The sequence below is a fragment of the Lactuca serriola genome, chromosome 3, assembly GCF_051521515.1.
Source record: "Lactuca serriola cultivar US96UC23 chromosome 3, Lser_US96UC23_V15, whole genome shotgun sequence".
Classification (NCBI taxonomy): domain Eukaryota; kingdom Viridiplantae; phylum Streptophyta; class Magnoliopsida; order Asterales; family Asteraceae; genus Lactuca; species Lactuca serriola.
This window is the reverse complement of record NC_136410.1, coordinates 119,490,119-119,509,811: the sequence shown is the minus strand read 5'-3', so window position 1 is coordinate 119,509,811 and position 19,693 is coordinate 119,490,119.

Here is a 19,693-nt window from a genome sequence, read left to right as displayed (position 1 = left end):
ATATTTGGTCTACGATTCTGTTTTATAGTGGGAACTTCAAGTAATTAGAAGTTGAGTTGTAAAGTCCCAAATTTCGAGTCCAAAAATTTCAATTTTGATATAACGATTCAGAAAACATTTATAAGAAAACATCCCCATGTCATATCATTTCATAAAACCATAACCTCACGTCTGAAATCATATCATAAAATTTGTAATAATGTCAGAGTACAATCCCAAGAAATCTCATAGTGCGGAAATCCGTTGCGTGTGTATGATGTGCAGCTACGGTGCCGACTCCTTCCCATTCGCTGAAGAGGTACCTGAAACAAAACTGAAAACTATAAGCATGAAGCTTAGTGAGTCCCCCATCGTACCACATACCATTCAATCACATAACATACATACTGTCGGGCAATTTTTGGGTGCGCGACCTACCCGGTATGGCCATTCTGGGGTACCGACCTACCTGGTACGACCATTCTGGGGTGCCGACCTACCCGTGTCAAGCCATTATGGGGTACTGACCTACCCGTGTCAAGCCGTTCTGGGGTGCTGACCTACCCATTGGTCCTAACAATCGAACCTCGAGGACTATTCCACCCCTTACTGCTACTATCACATACATCATAACATAAACATACTATCAGACATATCTGGGGTAGCTACCCTTCGGTCCTAACAACTGAATTTGGGGACTTTTCCCCTCCTACTACCACTATCACATATAACATATCATGCCAGTATATAAATATTTCATAACATACTATCAGACATATCTGGGGTGTCCGACCTACACTTCGGTCCTAACAACTGAACGTGGGGACTATTCTCCCTACTACCACCATTACATATAACATATCATGCCAGCATATAACATATTAGGTAGTAGCAAACCTAGATGAATATCACAAAGACAATCATCTAAGATACAACTCCTAGTGGTGGGCCAGCATTAAGGTTAACTAGTCTTAGGGATGAATGTTGTGAATCCGACGGAGAAGTCTCTGTCTGCTGCTCCGGCGATTCTCCGGCTATAATTCCCATAAAGACACTTAGTTAGAAGCTGATAACTAGTCTTAGGGTAAAATGACTATTTTACCCCTAGCCAAAGTCAATATCCTGGTCAAAGTCAATTGACTAGACTCGCCGAGTTGGGCCGCCAACTCGCCGAGTCCCTATTCTTTCATCTGACTTCCTCCCAATTCTACTCGTCGATTTTAGCAAAGACTCGACGAGTTCTCCTCCTATAATATCATCGAATGAACCTTCATCCAACTCGCCGAGTTGTATGAACAACTTGTCGAGTTCACCTTCATCCTATGAACATGTCCAGTCTGCGACTCGTCGAGTTGTATGAACAGCTCGTCGAGTCCGTCTTCAAAGGGTTGGGAGATTGCCTTGGACTCGCCAATTCTGCTTATACACTCGTCGAGTCCTATGATTCCCATGTCGATGGCTAAGCCTAATACGTTGGGTCACTCCCCTGGACCCCTCTAAAACCCTTCTAACACTCAACTGGGTTTCTTCAAACCTCAATAGATTGGAGGACTCAAGCCCCGGACTCGCCGAGTTCCAAGAACAACTTTTTGAGTCGATGTTGTCCAAGCCTTACATCTCGATATCTGATGTACAACACTCATCTAGAAGGTAGATATGGGCTTCTATGATTGATCTAGCACGTAAAGTTATGAACTTTACGTGCATGCATGGGAGTATAAGCTTAAAGGACCCAAAAATGAGGTCTAAAGATGCATGGGACTCTCTATAGCTGCAAGGTTGGCCACTTTAAGCCATGCAGTCCCCTAAGGACCCTAGATCTAGAGTCTTAACCCCCAACTGTAACGCCCGTGTTTCTAGGCTAGGCATTAATATTGACATAATGGTCTAGGTTAACCTTTGTAACTCATTTAGAAGAAATGAAAAGGAATTATGTGAATTTTATCTGAATTATGTGTTTTATGCTTAATTATTAGGGTTTAATTAATTAAAAATAAAAATAAGCGTCAAAATTAAAGTGTGAGATAAGCTCGATATCTTTACATAAAGTTGTAATGGTCGAAACCAGGATTTCGGGGATATAAGGAATGCCGAAATCCGAGTTATAACAAAGAAGTTATGACCTGTTGAAGTTTCGCAACAAAACCGGCACGGTGCTGAATGTCGTAAAAAGTGAGTTTTTGATAAACTACTTTTTAGCCTTAGTAATCTAAACGAAAGTCGTAGTATTCGTTAAACCGAGAAGTTCGATAAAAAGAACGCCCAAATCTGACTTCGTATGAGGAAGTTATGATTTTTCGAAGTTTCAGCGTAGCAGTAGACAGCTAAAAACTCGAATTTTAGATCGAGCGATTTTTAGACGACACAACCTAAACGAGAATTGAAGGTCTCGTCATTAGGAGCACAACGGTAAAAAGTCTGACGAAAACGGACGTCGGATGAAGAAGTTATGAATTTTTAACGGATTTCCTGTCCCGGTCTGTTAAAAATAATAATATAAAATTTAAAGTCAAAATTAGCCGACGAAATCTAAACGGAAGTTGTAGATCGTAATTTTAGCTACGCGTGCATATAAAGAACGTCAAAAACGGAGCTCGTATGCGAAAGTTATGGATTTTAGAAGTTTTGGCGCGAAAACCGAGAAATTTCGCATAGTCACACTTTGCCACGTCACCCTCGCCTCGCATGTGACACGTGTCCTGCTGAGTCACCGAAGCTGCTGAGTCATCCGAGCACATGGCCCTATCCGAAGTGGTCCAATGAAGATCCGACGCGTGCCTTCTCCCTCGTGTCCGAGCCCTCGCAAAAGCCACGTGCTTCCCTCATCGGATCCGAACTTCGGTCCAATCACAGGCCGCCAGCAGCTCCTTCGCACGCGCAGCCCTCATGCGAGCCTCCCCCTCTGCGAGCCTTCTCAGCCGTCGGATCAGAAGACTCTTGACCATCCGATCAGAAGGTCTTCCCTATAAATAGAAGGCTGTGAGCCTTCCCGGGTAACTTTGGACATTTGCCATTTTTCACCCCTTTCTTCATATTTTCTTCACCTTAACATCTCGCAAAGCCCCGGTATCGATTGTAAAGCCCGGAATACTCCACGAAGTGCCCGAGAAGCCCGGAAAATTTATCTTTTCGGTTTCGAAGCCCGACCTTTCGCAGAGCCCGATTTCTTAATAAAACTCCTGGTTTTATTAAAAACGATCGTTTTAGGAAACGAATTGCTGCCCGAATATCATCAAATCAAGTGAGTGTATATTCACTTTCAATTTACACATAGATATGAAGTATTTACCTTAAAATATGTGTTACGTGTAAATATGTTAATTGTTTATTTGAGGTGACTGTTGTGTTGATATTCTATACGAGTTTTAAACTGTATATATATATATATATATATATATATATATATATATATATATATATATATATATATATTTATCTACAAATATGTTGGGTAGAACATGGGTAGTTAGTTGGTGTGTGATAAAATAAAGTGATGAGAGGTATCGATGTTTAAGATGATCTAGTCATCTAACAGAGTATAGACAACGGCCACAGACTATTTTAGATAGTCCAGTGGAATGTTAGTAGACTCGTAATCGGTACATATGTTTGAACTATATGTTCATAAAGTGTTCTTGAACTATATGTTCCTTAGGAGTTTTTGAACTATGTGTTCATCCGTTAATTCTTCTTTTTGACACTATTACGTGTCGGGGTACGGGAGCGTACGGGAGTACTTTATTAGTATTTTCCCTATGCTTTTATTTTGAAGAGATTTGGAGTCTTCGTTTCTTTTGTGAAGTGATCGGACGAGCTTCATGAATCAGTGTTTTCCTTTCCGATGCCGGATAGGGGTGAGTCTGGGGGTTCAGACCACAGCCTAGGCATTAGTTAGTGTTTTCATTTCCGATGCCGGATAGGGGTGAGTCTGGGGGTTATATACCTCACGATATTCACACCACAACCTAGGCATTAGTTAGTGTTTCCATTGCCGGATAGGGTGCGTCTGGGGGTTATATACCTCACGATATTCAGACCACAGCCTAGGCAAAGTTCGATGCTGGATAGGGTGCATCTGGGGGTTATATACCTCACGATATTCAGACCACAGCCTAGGCATTGATAACTACCCCTGACTTATTTGTCTTGTGGTTCTTTCTTTTACGAACAAAGGTTCGTAGTTAAACTTAGTCCATTCATTCAATATCTTTATCGATCCTTGTTTACTGCTAGAGGATTTCTGAAGCAGTTTAGTTAGTTAGTTGTTCATATCGATTCTTTAGGTTAGATCTAGTAAGATCACTGTATAAAGTTAGTATGTGGGGATCGATGTTGTTAGTTCCTGTTGAGTAAATCTTGGTGACGATGTGACGTCGTGCCGATTAGATAAATCTTGGCGACAATGTGACTTCGTGCCTATTTGACATAAATTGTTGAAGGAAAACAATGTTGTCACCCCGGTGTTTGTTTTATTTGACATAAATTGCTGAGAACGCAATGTTGTCACCCCTAATGAAAATCCTTAGGCTAGGTTCCTTGTGATAGTTGTTTTAGGGACGTAACGTGAGGATAACGGGAATGGGTAATTGGGGTAATTTGGTTGACTGATTGATGTTTAAACATAATAAATTTATGTATTGTGGGTTGAAAACCCTATATGCTCACCAGGCTTCCAAGCCTGACCCACTCAGCTTTTTATGATTACAGGTAGTGGACCCCGAGCATAGTCGGATGATGATGATGAGTGATTTTGGATTATAGGCCATTAGTTATAAATAACTGTTGTAAGGCTTATAATGTCTTGTTTATGTTTTTGATCTGTATCGGAACATGACATCCCGAGGTTTTGTTATGAAATAAAAATATATATTTCTTAAAGCAAGGTTTTGATAAATTTTTATCATGTTTGACTTTGGGAACAAATTCCGCAACACTTTTAATGAAATACTCTGATTTTATTTTAAAAAGCATAAACGAAATCGGTCTTTTCTGGCCGTGAAATTGGGGATGTCACACCAACCATGCTTGCACTCATGATTGCTCACCAAAAATGGTTTCTAAAAGCCCTAATTTACTTCAAAAATGGATCTAGAATGAATAAGGTATAAGCTTTATACCTCCAAGGAACTGTAGATGCTGCACAAACTCAAAATCTACTAGTTTCCTCTAGGCTCCTCACGCTTTTCCTTCCTTCTTGTGATCACAAACCACCAAAATCACCAAAAAGGGCCTTAAATCTCACAAAACGATTAGGGTTTCGGTATGAGGTGTTCTGGGAGCACAAAGGATGATGGAGGTTGCAATAATACATTTAAATAGGGTGCAATCCCTCGGATTAAGGGTTTCACTCAAACAACACCTACTCGCTGAGTCAGTCTATCGACTTGTCGAGTGGGTCACTTAAAATGTCTGCGGATCCCCGACTCTACTCGATGAGTTGCACCTCCAACTCGTCGAGTCCTAGAGAAAAACATAAGAATACTTTGAATTAAATGCGTACCAGGAATCGGGTGCTACAAATCCCCCTCACTTATTTTATACTTTGTCCTCGAAGTTTGATGCTCGATCCTGTAAAAGCTCTAGGTAATGCTCCATCATCTCGTCGTCCGGCTCCCACATCCATTCCGAGCCTTTTCGATCTCGCCATTGCACCTTCACCAGCTCGACCTTCTTGTTCCTCAAATCCTTCGACTTCTGGTCGAGGATCGCCACAGGCTGCTCAATGTAATTTAGCCTATCATCCACTTGAATATCCTCCGGTGGTACCATTGCCGAGTCATCCACCAAGCACTTCCATAATTGGGAGACATGGAACGTACTATGAATCTGACTAATTTTGGCTGGTAGATCCAGTCGATATGCCACCTTTGTCACACCCCCAAACCAAGGATGGCGGAAACGTCCGGGGGTGGAGGACTTCATGTACAGTATCACAACAACGTGTATAATAGTGCTCAAAGTAAATACAACCATCATAAATATAATTGAAAAAGTTACACCAAAGTATATGTTTACATGTTTCAAAATCAATTACATTATGATGACAAAAGTAAATTGTTGACGGTTTAACGTCCCATCCTCAAGGCGCTGAAGTTTTTCCTGTTTCACTGATTTCCTGAGAATACAATTAGTTTTGAAAAAGTGTCAACAATTAAGTTGGTGAGTTCATAAGAGTTTTGTTTGAAGTAGAAACCGTTTTCCTTGTAATATCGATAGAGTTTGATTTCCAGAAAATCCAATATTTTCTTAGTTAAGTGTGAATAGAATATTCCTATATGATGTATTAATGAACCCTAGAATGACCCGTAGATTTCCCCTATAATCGTCTAGCGTATATAAGTTATATAAGATTTAAGTTAGATAAAACGTTGAATATAGTGGGTCTGCCCTAGGTCCACAACCAAACAAGGAACAGGAGATGAGGCGGGCACCACCAATTCTAAGCCAATCGAGAAAAATTCTTATATGACTCAAGCATATACGCTCAGCAATTATAGTTGAAGTCTAACAATTCTAGATGAAATATAGTTTTAATATCATAACAACTAATTTATGTGAACCTACTACTTTGGAATTTTCCCCATTCGTATAAAAACCCGGTACTTTGTATTTGTACCCCTTTTTTTATAAAAACTTGGTACTTTGTATTTGTACCCCTTTTTGTATAAAAAAACCTGGTACTTTGTATCTGTACCCCTTTTTGTATAAAAACCCGGTACTTTGTATCTGTACCCCTTTTTGTATAAAAACCCGGTACTTTGTATTTGTACCCCTTTTGTATAAAAACTCGGTACTTTGTATTTGTACCTCTTTTTGTATAAAAACCCGGTACTTTGTGTCTGTACCCCTTTTTGTATAAAAAACCCGGTACTTTGGAATGTACCCCGTTTATATGAAAACCCGGTACTTTGGAATGTACCCCATTCGTGTGAAAACCTTTTGTAATGTAAATGATCATAAACTATACCTATTATAGTTTATCAAAATGTTTGAAATATATATGCAACCTAACTATACTCATTATAGTTTAGTATGTTGATTTGTGGTGTACAAGAACCCTTTCCATGTAAGTCAAATGTATTGTACAATATAGCTATGTTTAACTTGCTTTGTTTTGTACTAATGATTATGATGGAGGATTCTTATAAATTCAGTAAGTAATTCCTATTATATAAATATATCATTACAAGAAATACATGTAATATATGAAGTTATCAAAGATTTAACACTTTGCTCAACATGTTACAAAGTGTTTTGAGACTTAGAAGTTGTTAACTAACTCTTAACCTTTCTGCACTGTTTTAGAAATATCATAGAAAAATCATACGAAGTCGAAAACTAGATCCGTAAATTCTGAGAGTTCCTAAAATGAGTCTAGTTTACTCATAATTTTTATCATGATTTTTGGAAGCCTTTTACATATATTAAAATACTCATATTCACAGACTGGTCCGGATTTGTGTTTGAAAAGACAGGTTGTTTTGTAAAAATCACCATAAATTGTAGAAAAATCATGTGGAGATGTACAAATAGTCATTTTAAAGCTAAGAAGTGGAACTACTTGCACCTAAAACAGTTTTGAAAACCAAAATGTTTAAGTTGTCCAAAACAGTCCGTGAATGGAGTTGAACGTTTCTGATGAAGGCTGTTAGAAAAGTTTAGTTATGTTCTTGGTGTTTTAACTTGTATTCCCCCCCTAAAAACTTGAGAAAACATGAAAATATAGGGGTATGAACTCACCTTGAGTGATTTCAGAAGGTGGATGATGGAGAGAAGAAGTGTTCAACTCAAGAACACTTGAAGATTCGAAGATCTAGCAAGAAGGTGATGATGTTTGTGTAAGCAATCTATGATCTTGAGTAGGAGGATGTGTAATAATCATAAGAAAGATGATGATACTTACTAAATGAAGGAGAAAAGTCTTGGAGTATGCCTTGAAGTTCTTGAATTTGATAGAGAAAGATGAGAGAGTTTGGAGTGTGGTTCTTGGTGGAAAAATGAGAGAATGAATGAAGTGTGAGGAGAGAGGGTGGATGTTCCAGCCCTAAGGACGTGGGAATGGCTGAAAATAATAAGAAAGGACTCATGAAGTGACTAGGGATGGGTTGGTGGTGAATAGTGACATGGAGTGGGTATGGGAGTGGTTGCTTGTGTCATAACTTAAAGGAAAGTCAACACTCCACCTTTGTACTTCACCCACTCTTTTGGATAAGGTTTTATCTTTAAAAATGTGATAATTTAATAATTATGGGTCCTTATATGTTAAAATAAAGTTTTGGGTGAAAATCTCATGTTAAAACAATTAAAAACGGGCCCAAAACGCAAATTTAGTCGAAAACCGGGATGAAAAGCATTCCCAGCGAGACCTCTCGGTCCTAGGCCGAGGTTCGGTCCTTGCTGGTGCCGAGTCGGAAGCGAAAGGTGCGAACCAGAAGCGAGAAGCGAAGGGCGAGGGGTCAGTCCGAAGGCTCGGTCCGAAGCAAGTCAGAAGCGAACTAGACCGAGGGAACCTTGACCCGAAATGGACAGAAGGTTCGGGTTCGGGTGAGGCATGCGAGGTTCGGGCCCGAGAGGACCTTTCGGGTTCGGTTCAGCAGCCTTCGGCTCAGAAGGGTTCGGTTCCTAAGAGGGCTTTCGGGTCCTAAGAGGACTTTCGGGTCCTAAGAGGGGTTTCGGGTCCTAAGAGGACTTTCGGGTCCTAAGAGGGGTTTCGGCTCCTTAAGTCCGTTTTTCATGTAGACTTCCGTTTTTAGGCTGTTTTCGCCAAATTCGAGGGTCGGGATGCCCCGAGTGATTATAGAAAGTTGAGAGAGATTTTGAGAGAGATTTGAGAGAGATTCCACATACTTAGAGAGATTTTGGGAGAGATTTGACATACTTGGAGAGATTTCTCATACAAAGAGATATTTGGGAGAGATTTCACATACTTAGAGAGATTTGGGAGAGATTTGACATACTTGGAGAGATTTCTCATACAAAGAGATATTTGGGAGAGATTTCACATACTTAGAGAGATTTGGGAGAGATTTGACATACTTGGAGAGATTTCTCATACAAAGAGATATTTGGGAGAGATTTCACATACTTAGAGAGATTTGGGAGAGATTTGACAATAGAGAGAGATAGAGTGAAAACGATTGAAAGAGGTTTCATTTGTGACCTTTTTGCGTGTCTGGCTTCGCAATGCAAGGTCCGTAAACCCCGTTAAGCCTTGTTTAAGGATCTTGCATACTCCCGATGAGTATGCAACATTGTTTTATCGGTTTGGCTCGCCACGTACCATAATTTTAGGTTAAGGAGATCTAGAAGTATGCACTTTTCGATTTATGATCTCTCACTAGAATAGAGAGTTGTTTAGAAATTACATAACGTAAACCCTAGTACACAAGGGTTAGTTGAGTTGACCGGTTTGACTTGTTGACTTAAGTTGACTTTGACTTGACCGGAAATTAACGGTTGTCACAACCTTGCCTACCCGGGCTATAACCCTAAAAGGCCCAATGTATCTGGGGCCCAACTTGCCCCGCTTCCTAAACTGGATGACACATTTCCATGGCGACACCTTCAAGAGAACCACATCCCCGACCTGAAACTCCAGGTTTGAATCCTCTCAGTCGTCTTGAGCACCACTTCGGTGCTCCCCATGACCCTCTAGCCCACCTCACCCCAACATATCGGGGTCCTGCACTTCCTCCCATATAACATCTCGAAGGAAGGACGATCGATACTCGCATGATAACTGTTGTTGTAGGAGAACTCAGCTAATGGGAGGTAGGCATCCCAACTACCTCTGAAATCCAACACGCACGCCCGTAGCATATCCTCTAGTGTCTGGATGGTCCGCTCACTCTAACCATTCGTCTGCGGGTGGAAAGCGGTGCTAAAGTGTAGACGAGTACCCAACTCGTCGTGAAATTTCTTCCAAAATCTCGAAGTAAACCGCACATCTCTGTTGGAAATCACGGAGACTGGCACTCTATGCCGAGCCACCACCTCCCGTATGTAGATGTCAGCCAGCCTCTCGACCGATATACTCTCTTGGATCGATATGAAATGGGCACTCATGGTCAATCGATCCACGATGACCCATAAGGAATCCACTCCCTGCTCGGTCGTGGGAAGTTTGGTAATGAAATCCATGGTAATATCTGTTGGGTTTTGAGCATTCTAACACCTCCTAAGTGTACATGCAACCCTAATAACCTTGGATCTATGTTCGTCTAATTATCATGCAAAGTTTATTTCCAAGGTTATGAACCTATCTAGCATACATGGGGAACAATTTTTCTTTGTATAAAGATAGAACTACATACCTTGTTGATGATAGTGTTCCTTGAAACCTTGTGAGCCTAGCACCTCAAGTGTGATGCCTCAAATGCTTCACACAACACCAAATGCAAAGTATAAACTTGATAGAATACTCTAACACACTCAAAATCGGCCAAGCCCTCTTGTTTCTCTTGTGTAGCCGATTTTAGGGAGAGACATGGTCCTTATATAATGTGTTGCATTAGGTAAAACCCTAACGTAACATGACTCTTCATTTCTCAATCGATGGGTTAACTCCATGGAGCATCCTATGGGTGGAACCCAACTTGATAATCCATGGAGCCTTTTAGCCCACTACATAAGATATGGAAGATTTACATAATCTACCCATATATTTAATTAGTTATTCTTTTGATCACTTAATTAATTCTAAATTAATTCTTGATCAAAACTAATTAAATAATATTATTAATATACTAGAACTTATAATATATTAATAAACCATATGTGTTATTTCTCTCATTTAGTTTATCCAATTGCATGGTGCCATGCAACCCAAATGGACCATGTCGGGCCGGTCAAGTATTTACCAGAAATAGTTATGGACTTAGACACCTTATCCAACAGTCTCCCACTTGGATAAGTCTAATAACTATAACTACAATACTTCAGGAACCGATCGGTAATCGTAGCTCTTTCAGGTCTCTCGGAACTGAGAAGATGTTGATACGCCATTTAAGATAAGTGCTCATATAATCCTCTGTTCTAGATATTAGCCAGACAAATACATGGAACAATGTCTTACCTATTGTCCAGCAGTTTGTTTCCCGATTTCCGATTTGTTTGACAAAGAACTTAATTGAACACATCAACTTAGTTCTGACCGAGCCCGGGACATAGGTCAAAACAAAATCATCGAGGGGCCCAGATATCAGCTTCTAATCCAAGAAGGAACAAATAAACTTCGACTCATATGTTTGTTCTACCACTCATTGAATTATACACAAAAGCACGTTTTATAACATCGAGTTACCAATGCGTTTTCGTACAATCAATGCATAACCAACTCATAAGTAACAAATCATATCTCTAGGTTTGAAGACTTATATGATATTACCGTCTCACGATCACTCGAGATAAATTCCATGAAGTGATTCCAGTGAGTGTGGGTTGAGTCCAATGCTCAGAACTTATGAGCACTCATGATTGTTGTAGCCATGTCCAACAGCTTAGACCTCTGCAACCAATCATGACAGTCTTGATTCATACCTACTTCCGACATATGACCGACTGTGGAGGTTTGAATAATATGATATACCAAACATAATTATTCTGGAAGTCAAAACATGCAAAAGAAATTATAGTAAACGATTAACAAGAGATAGTAACACTTTACTCATAAATAAACACAACTTTTATTCATCATCAAATGTCAATTACACTTTACAAATTTCATAATTTATCAAACTACTAAAACTTATATCATCCTTCAGCCCTATGCTCCGAGCATGCTGGAGATGCTTAACCCTACTCAGTCCCTTCGTGAGGGGATCTGTGGGTTCTCATCTGATCATACCCTCTTTGCCACGAGGATTCCTTCTTCTATGCGATGTCTGATAAAATGATATTTTCTGTCGATGTGTCTGGATCTCCCGTGATCCCTCGGTTCCTTGGCTAAGGCAACAGCACTTTCACTATCACAGAAAATTTCCATGGGCTCCTTTATAGCTGGTACAACTCCAAGGTCTCCAATGAAGTTCTTTAGCCATATTGCCTCCTTTGCTGCCTCGCTCACTGCTATATACTCTGATTCACAAGTGGAATCAGCCACTGTCTCCTGCTTGGAACTCTTCCAAGTGATTGCTCCTCCGTTTAAGGTAAAGACCCAGCCCGACTGAGAGCGGAAATTATCCCTATCAATTTGGAAGCTAGCATCACTATACTCTACAACTCTCAAGTCATCACTCCCACCGAGGGTAAGGACCCAGTCCTTAGTCCTCCGTAGGTACTTGAGGATATTCTTTACCGCAGTCCAGTGAGCCTTGCCAGGGTTCCCCTGATACCTGCTAACCATGCTCAAGGCAAAGGCTACATCAGGTCGAGTACACGTCATAGCATACATAATCGAGCCTACTACTGAAGCATAAGGTACTTGACTCATTTCTACTATCTCAGCCTCAATACTTGGGCTTTGTGTCTTACTCAATCTGGCGTTACTCTGGATAGGTAACTCTCCTTTCTTGGAGTTTTGCATGCTGAATCTCTTCAACACCTTGTCTAAGTATGTACTTTGACTAAGTCCAATTAGTCTTTTACTCCGGTTTCTCAAAATCCTTATCCCTAGAATATAGGCAGCTTCTCCTAGGTCCTTCATAGAGAAACACTTCCCAAGCCAGGACTTAACTTCCTGCAGAGTTGGGATGTCATTTCCTATGAGTCGTATGTCATCCACATACAATACCAAAAAGCTAACTATACTCCCACTAGCCTTGACATAAACACAAGATTCATCTTCACTCCTAGAAAAGCCAAATTCCTTGACCTTTTCATCAAAGCAAAGATTCCATCTGCGAGGTGCTTGCTTTAATCCATAAATGGATTTCTCAAGCTTACACACTCTATTAGGGTACTCGTTGCTGACAAAACCTTGTGGCTGACTCATGTAAACATCTTCAGTCAACTTTCCATTAAGGAAAGCGGTTTTTACATCCATTTGCCAAATTTCATAGTCATGAAATGCAGCTATGGCTACCATAACCCTAATAGACTTAATCTTGGCTACTGGAGAAAAAGTCTCATCATAATCCACTCCAGGAATTTGAGAGAAGCCCTTTGCAACCAGTCGAGCCTTATAAGTGTGTACATTACCATCCATGTCGGTCTTCTTCTTAAAGATCCATTTGCACCCTACAGTCTTACGACCTGGTACATTCTCAACCAAGTTCCAAACTTGATTGTCGTATGATTGTATCTCGCTATCCATAGCCTCTTTCCATTTAGCAAACTCAGGGCATGTCATGGCTTCCGTGTAGCTGTTAGGTTCATCCAGACCTACTAGTGTTGATGGGTTTTGACCATAAGAACTTTCCTATGTGCGCATGCAAAACCCTAATGCTTGGATCTAGGCTTTCTAATTAAACATGCTTTGAATCCAAGACTTCTAATGACTAATTAGGTATAAGAACAATACAAAATCAGATCAGAAAGTTTACCTTTGAATCTCTTGTTTGATCTTGTTGTCTTGGAGCTCTAGAGTCACAATTGTCACTCCTCTAATGGCTTACAAACACCAACTAGCAAGGAGTTTGATTTGAGAGAGAGGTTGGGAAGAAATCGGCCAGGGGTTCCTTTCTTTTGAAGAGATGCCGATTTCCCTTGCTCTAGGGGACTATTTATACTTGTAGACTCCTAGGGTTTCACCTTTAAACCCTAGTTGGATAATCTTTCCTTAAAGCAATCCAAATCCTTACCTTAGATAAGCCTTGGACGATTTTGAGCTATCCCAAGCCCTAGAATCCATCCATCCTCTATCCAATAAGGATTTATAGTCAAAAGTGTAACTATCAAACAGTTGACAGTTTATACCCTCTTATTTAATTAATCTCTTTATGTCACCAAATTAATACTAATTAATTTATGACTTATATTAATCATATAACAATATTATTATTCCTTATATTATTCTCATAATATATTAATAACATTTATTCTCTCATAATAAATCATCCTATCAAGTTGCTATGGTGAAGGCAACCCAAAAGGACCATGCACAATCGGGTCAAATACTTGCCTAATATAGTTGCAGCCTTAGACACTATTCCAACAGTCTCCCACTTGGATAAGTCGAGTAACTATATGCACAAGTACAATCCGATTTGCAATCATAGCTCTCAAAGATGCTTGTCAAACTCTGATCTAATCAATCTTGTCCTTTAGATAAGGGATCGTACAGTCCTCTGTTAGATATCATGATGATAATTCTATGGAATGATTAGTCAAGCATTCAGGTTTCTCGATCTCCGATTTATCCGACATAGAACTTAATCGAACACATCAATTCAGTTCTGACCGGGCCCGACACATAAGTCAAATCAAATCATCGAGCGGCCGAGATATCGCTTTTACCTTCTTAGGATAAAAGTTACAGATAAACTTCGACTTATATGCATTTACTTATTCATTAATCAACTATACACAACAATGCGTTTTATAACACCGAGTTATTGATGCGTTTTCGCATTATCAATGTACAATCAATTAACAAATAACAAACCATATATCTAGGTTTTAAGACTATATGATATTATCGTCTTGCGATCACCATTTTATATCATATTCCATAAGGTGATTCCAGCAAGCGCGGGTTTGTTCCAATGCTCAAAACTAGTTCATAAGCACTCATGAATGTTGCAGCAATCCTTTGCTATGTCTAAAACCATTTAGACAATCTACACACCAATTCATGACAATCTTCATTCATATCTACTTCCAACATATGAACGATTGTGGACAATTTGAATAATTCGATTATTCTTAAAAAACTCAATTATTCTGGAAGTCAAAACATGCAAAGTGAAACAATAGTTAAACAATTAACATAAGACAGTAACATTACTCATAAATAAAACTCCTTTATTTAATCATCAAATGTTAATTACATTTATCTATTACATGTTTCTAATACTATCTAATCTATGCTAATATCATCCTTCAGCCCAATACTCCTAGCATGCTACAAGTGCTTAACCCTACCCAGTCCCTTCGTAAGCGGATCTGCTGGGCTATCTTCTAATGATATCCTCTTCACTTCGAGTTGTCCTTCTTCTACACGATGTCTAATAAAGTGATATTTTCTGTCGATATGTCGAGATCTACCATGATCCCTCGGTTCCTTGGTCAAGGCAACCACTCCCTCATTATCACAGAAAATCTCCATGGGCTCCTTTATGGCAGGTACAACTCCAAGATCACCGATGAAGTTCTTCAGCCATATTGCCTCCTTCGACGCTTCGCTCGTTGCAATGTACTCTGATTCGCACGTTGAATCAGCTATGGTTTCTTGTTTGGAACTTTTCCAAGTTACTGCTCCTCCATTCAGGGTAAAGACCCAGCCCGACTGCGAACGGTAGTTGTCCCTATCGGTTTGAAAGCTAGCGTCACTATACCCTCGCACCTTCAAGTCATCACTCCCTCCAAGGACTAAGAACCATTCCTTCATTCTCTGAAGGTACTTAAGGATATTCTTCACCGCAATCCAATGGGCTCTGCCAGGGTTCCCTTGATATCTACTAACCATGCTCAAAGCAAAGGCTACATCAGAGCGAGTACAAGTCATAGCGTACATGATTGAGCCAACTGCGGAAGCATATGGTACTCGGCTCATTTATGCTATTTCAGCTTCGGTACTCGGACTTTGAGTCTTACTCAACTTGGCATTACTTTGTATCGGTAATTCTCCCTTCTTCGAGTTTTCCATACTAAAATGTTTTAGTACCTTCTCTAAGTCAGTGTTTTGACTAAGTCTTATTAGTCTCTTACTTCTTTCTCTCACTATCCTTATTCCCAAAATATAGGAAGCCTCTCCGAGGTCCTTCATAGCGAAGCATTTCCCGAGCCAGGACTTAACCTCCTGCAGAGTCGGGATGTCGTTTCCTATAAGTAATATGTCATCGACATACAGAACGAGGAAGCTTACTATACTCCCACTGGCTTTGACATATACACATGATTCATCTTCGCTTCGTACAAATCCAAACTCTTTGACTTTCTCATCGAAGCAAAGATTCCATCTGCGAGATGCTTGCTTAAGTCCATAAATGGACTTCTCAAGCTTACACACTCTATTCGGATGCTTCGGATTCACAAACCCCTCTGGCTGAGCCAAGTAAACATCCTCAGCCAACTTCCCATTAAGGAAAGCGGTCTTGACATCCATTTGCCAATTCTCATAATCATGAAATGCGGCAATCTCCAGCATCACTCTAATAGATTTTATCTTCGCAACTGGTGAGAAGGTTTCATCATAGTCAACTTCGGGAGTTTGAGTAAAGCCCTTCGCGACCAATCGCGATTTATATGTGTGTACGTTTCCATCCACGTCGGTCTTCTTCTTGAAGATCCATTTGCACCCAACGGTCTTACGTCCGGGCACATTATCAACCAAATTCCAAACGTGGTTATCATACATGGATTGGATCTCGCTATCCATTGCCTCATTCCATTTTGCCGACTATGGGCCTGCCATGGCTTCCTTATAGTTGTTAGGTTCATCAAGATTTATTAGTGTACCATCACTAATATACGTGTCCCCTTCGGTAGTAATATGAAAACCATAAAACTGGGGTTGAACTCTAACTCTTTCGGAACGTCTAAAAGATAAGGACTCGTCAATCGGTTCAACCGGAGTTTCCTCCTCGGGTTAAGTGCCAGCGGTAGAAGTTCCTTCATCTATCGACTCTTGAATCTCCTCAAGCTCGATTTGCCTCCCACTGTCTCCTTGGCTTATGAGTTCTCGCTCTCGGAAAACCCCTCTTCTCGCAATGAAGACAACATTGTCCTTCGGTCTATAGAAGAGATATCCAAAGGATTTCTGCGGGTAGCCGATGAAAATACATCGCTCACTACGAGGTTCAAGCTTGTCGTGAGTATCTCGTCTTACGAAAGCCTCGCAACCCCAAACCTTGATGTGTGCCAACGAGGGAGCTTTCCCTGTCCACATCTCGTGAGGTGTTTTGGCAACCTTCTTAGTAGGGACTCGGTTAAGGATATGGGCGGCAGTCTCTCAGGCATACCCCCAAAAAGAGATTGATAGTGAAGCATGACTCATCATAGAGCGAACCATGTCCAACAAGGTTCGATTATGCCTTTCTGCCACACCATTCAATTGTGGTGTCCTAGGTGGCTTCAATTGTGAAACTATTCCACACACCTTGAGATAATCGTGGAATTCAAGACTTAGGTACTCTCCTCCTCGATCGGATCGAAGCATCTTGATTTTCCTGCCCAATTGATTCTCCATTTCATTCTTGAACTCTTTGAACTTTTCAAAAGTTTCTGACTTTTGCTTGATTAAATAGATATACCCATATCTACTATAGTCATCGGTAAAAGTCACGTAGAAGCGGTTCCCATCCTTCGTGGTTGATCTAAACGGTCCACATACATCGGTATGTATTAGGTCCAATAGACCCTCACCCCTTTCGCAGGAACCAGCGAAGGGTGACTTAGTCATCTTTCCAAGCAAACAAGACTCGCATGTGTCATCTTCCTTAAGGTCGAATGACTCCAACACTCCATCCTTTTGGAGTTGGGCTATGCGTTTCTTGTTGACATGTCCAAGACGACAATGCCACAAGGATGCTTTATCCATACTATTGGAAGAATCTATGTTCAAAACATCATTTCCTAAGTTGTCAACAATCATAACGGTTTCATAAATTCCATTACACGTTATTGCTTCAAAGTAAAAAACACCATTTAGATAAGCTAAAATAGAACCATTCTCATTATTAAAAGAAAATCTAAAACCTTGTCTAAACAAACCATGAAATGAAATGATGTTTCTAGCCATTTCTGGCGAATAGCAACAATTGTTCAAATCTAAACTTAAACCATTCCTAAGCACTAAAGAATACACTCCAATCTTGGTCACAGGCGACGATCTTCTATTCCCCATGATTAGATTTATTCTTCCAGCCTCCACATCCCTATTTCTTCTTAGTCCTTGCACATTAGAACAAATGTGGTAACCACAACCGGTATCAAAAACCCAAGAAATAGCATGAGATGAATCGTTAGATTTAATTGTGTATATACCTGCGAAAGACGGCTTGATCTTTCCTTCCTTGATGGCTTGCAGGTACTCTGGGCAGCTTCTCTTCCAATGTCCTATCTTGTGGCAGTGGTGGCACTCTGCCTCCTTTGGGTTAGGGCAGGGTTTAGCAGGATCAACTTTGGTCCCACTAGAAGAGGCACCATCTCGGGGCTTAACCTTGCGATGGTTCTTAGACGAAGCCTTCCTCTTCTTCCCCCTTCCTTGTCCAATAGCCAAGACAGGAGCAGCGGGTGGATTGGGACTTAGTGCAACAGACTTGTCCTTGAAGTTGCACTCAGCGACCCTCAAGAGACCTTGGAGCTTGCTTAGGGTGACCTCTTCTTTGTTCATGTGGTAGGTCATCCTAAATTGATTATAGCTTGGAGGCAAAGAGTGAAGCACCATGTCGATCGCCAAGTCTTCCCCAAAGTCAACATTCAACTTGCGAAGACGGTTGACATACCTTTGCATCTTTTGCAGGTGCACAGTAAGAGACTCTCCATGAACCATTTTAGCGGAAATCATGTTAGTGAAAATCTCATAACGCTCTTGTCTCGCGTTTTGGTGGTATCTCTCCAATAAGTCTTGATGCATCTCGTACGGGTACACGTCCTCATAGGACTTTTAGAATTCGGAGTTCATGGTGGCTATCATGATGCAATGTACCTTCGTTTCATCGCCCTCATGAGTTTCAAAAGCGGTCATTTCAGCCGGAGTAGTGATTTCAGGGTTAATTTTCTCGAGCTTCTCATCGAGGACATACTCCTTATCCTCATAGCGAGCAATGGTGTGAATGTATCTTATCCATTCGCTAAAGTTCGTCCCATCGAAAGTGACCTTTTGACAAAGGCTCATCAATGTGAAAGAACTAGCAGCAGCGTTGTTTGTGTTCGACATCTACAAATAGAAAGGACAAAGATAGATTAGAATATGAATCCCTAATTATCACCCAATAAGAAAAATTAGGGCTAGGATCCAACAACAATATTTACATATTAGAAAACGGATGCCGTAATCCAATATGCAAATAATATGAAGGTAAGTGAATGACGATTCACTAATTCTCCACCATAAAAACATAACTTTAAGTCCTAAATGAATTGATAATTCCTAGGTTCGGATGAGATTCATTGAAACTATTCAATGGCATGTTTAAATCTCGATATGCCCCTCTTGTTTGTGACTGGGATACCGAGGATCACAAAGCGGGTGGGAATTACCATGCAAATTCACATGGTGCCTTCATTGTAACGATCACCTATTCGATGTGCCGGTAAACCACACACGCTCCATCGAACTATGATAAACAATGAATCACCCTTTGCCACCTTTGCTTAGAACCAATTAGTGTGCCGGTAAACCACACACCCTCCACTAACTTCCTAGCAAAGGTGCAAAGTGTAATTTCATGGGATTTCATCAATTCACTTTTCCTAAAGTAACTAAGATTGGGAAATTTTAAAAACATGTAGTTACTTTGTATTTCATATTATACTTTTAATGAGAGGATGAGGCTGCCCTATCCTACCCGTTCGGCTAACGACCCTCCACCGATCAAGCAAGCGGTGGGTGTGAGTGTACACCCATTAAGCGCCATTTTATAGGCCGCAACCTTATACCCACCTTATAGAT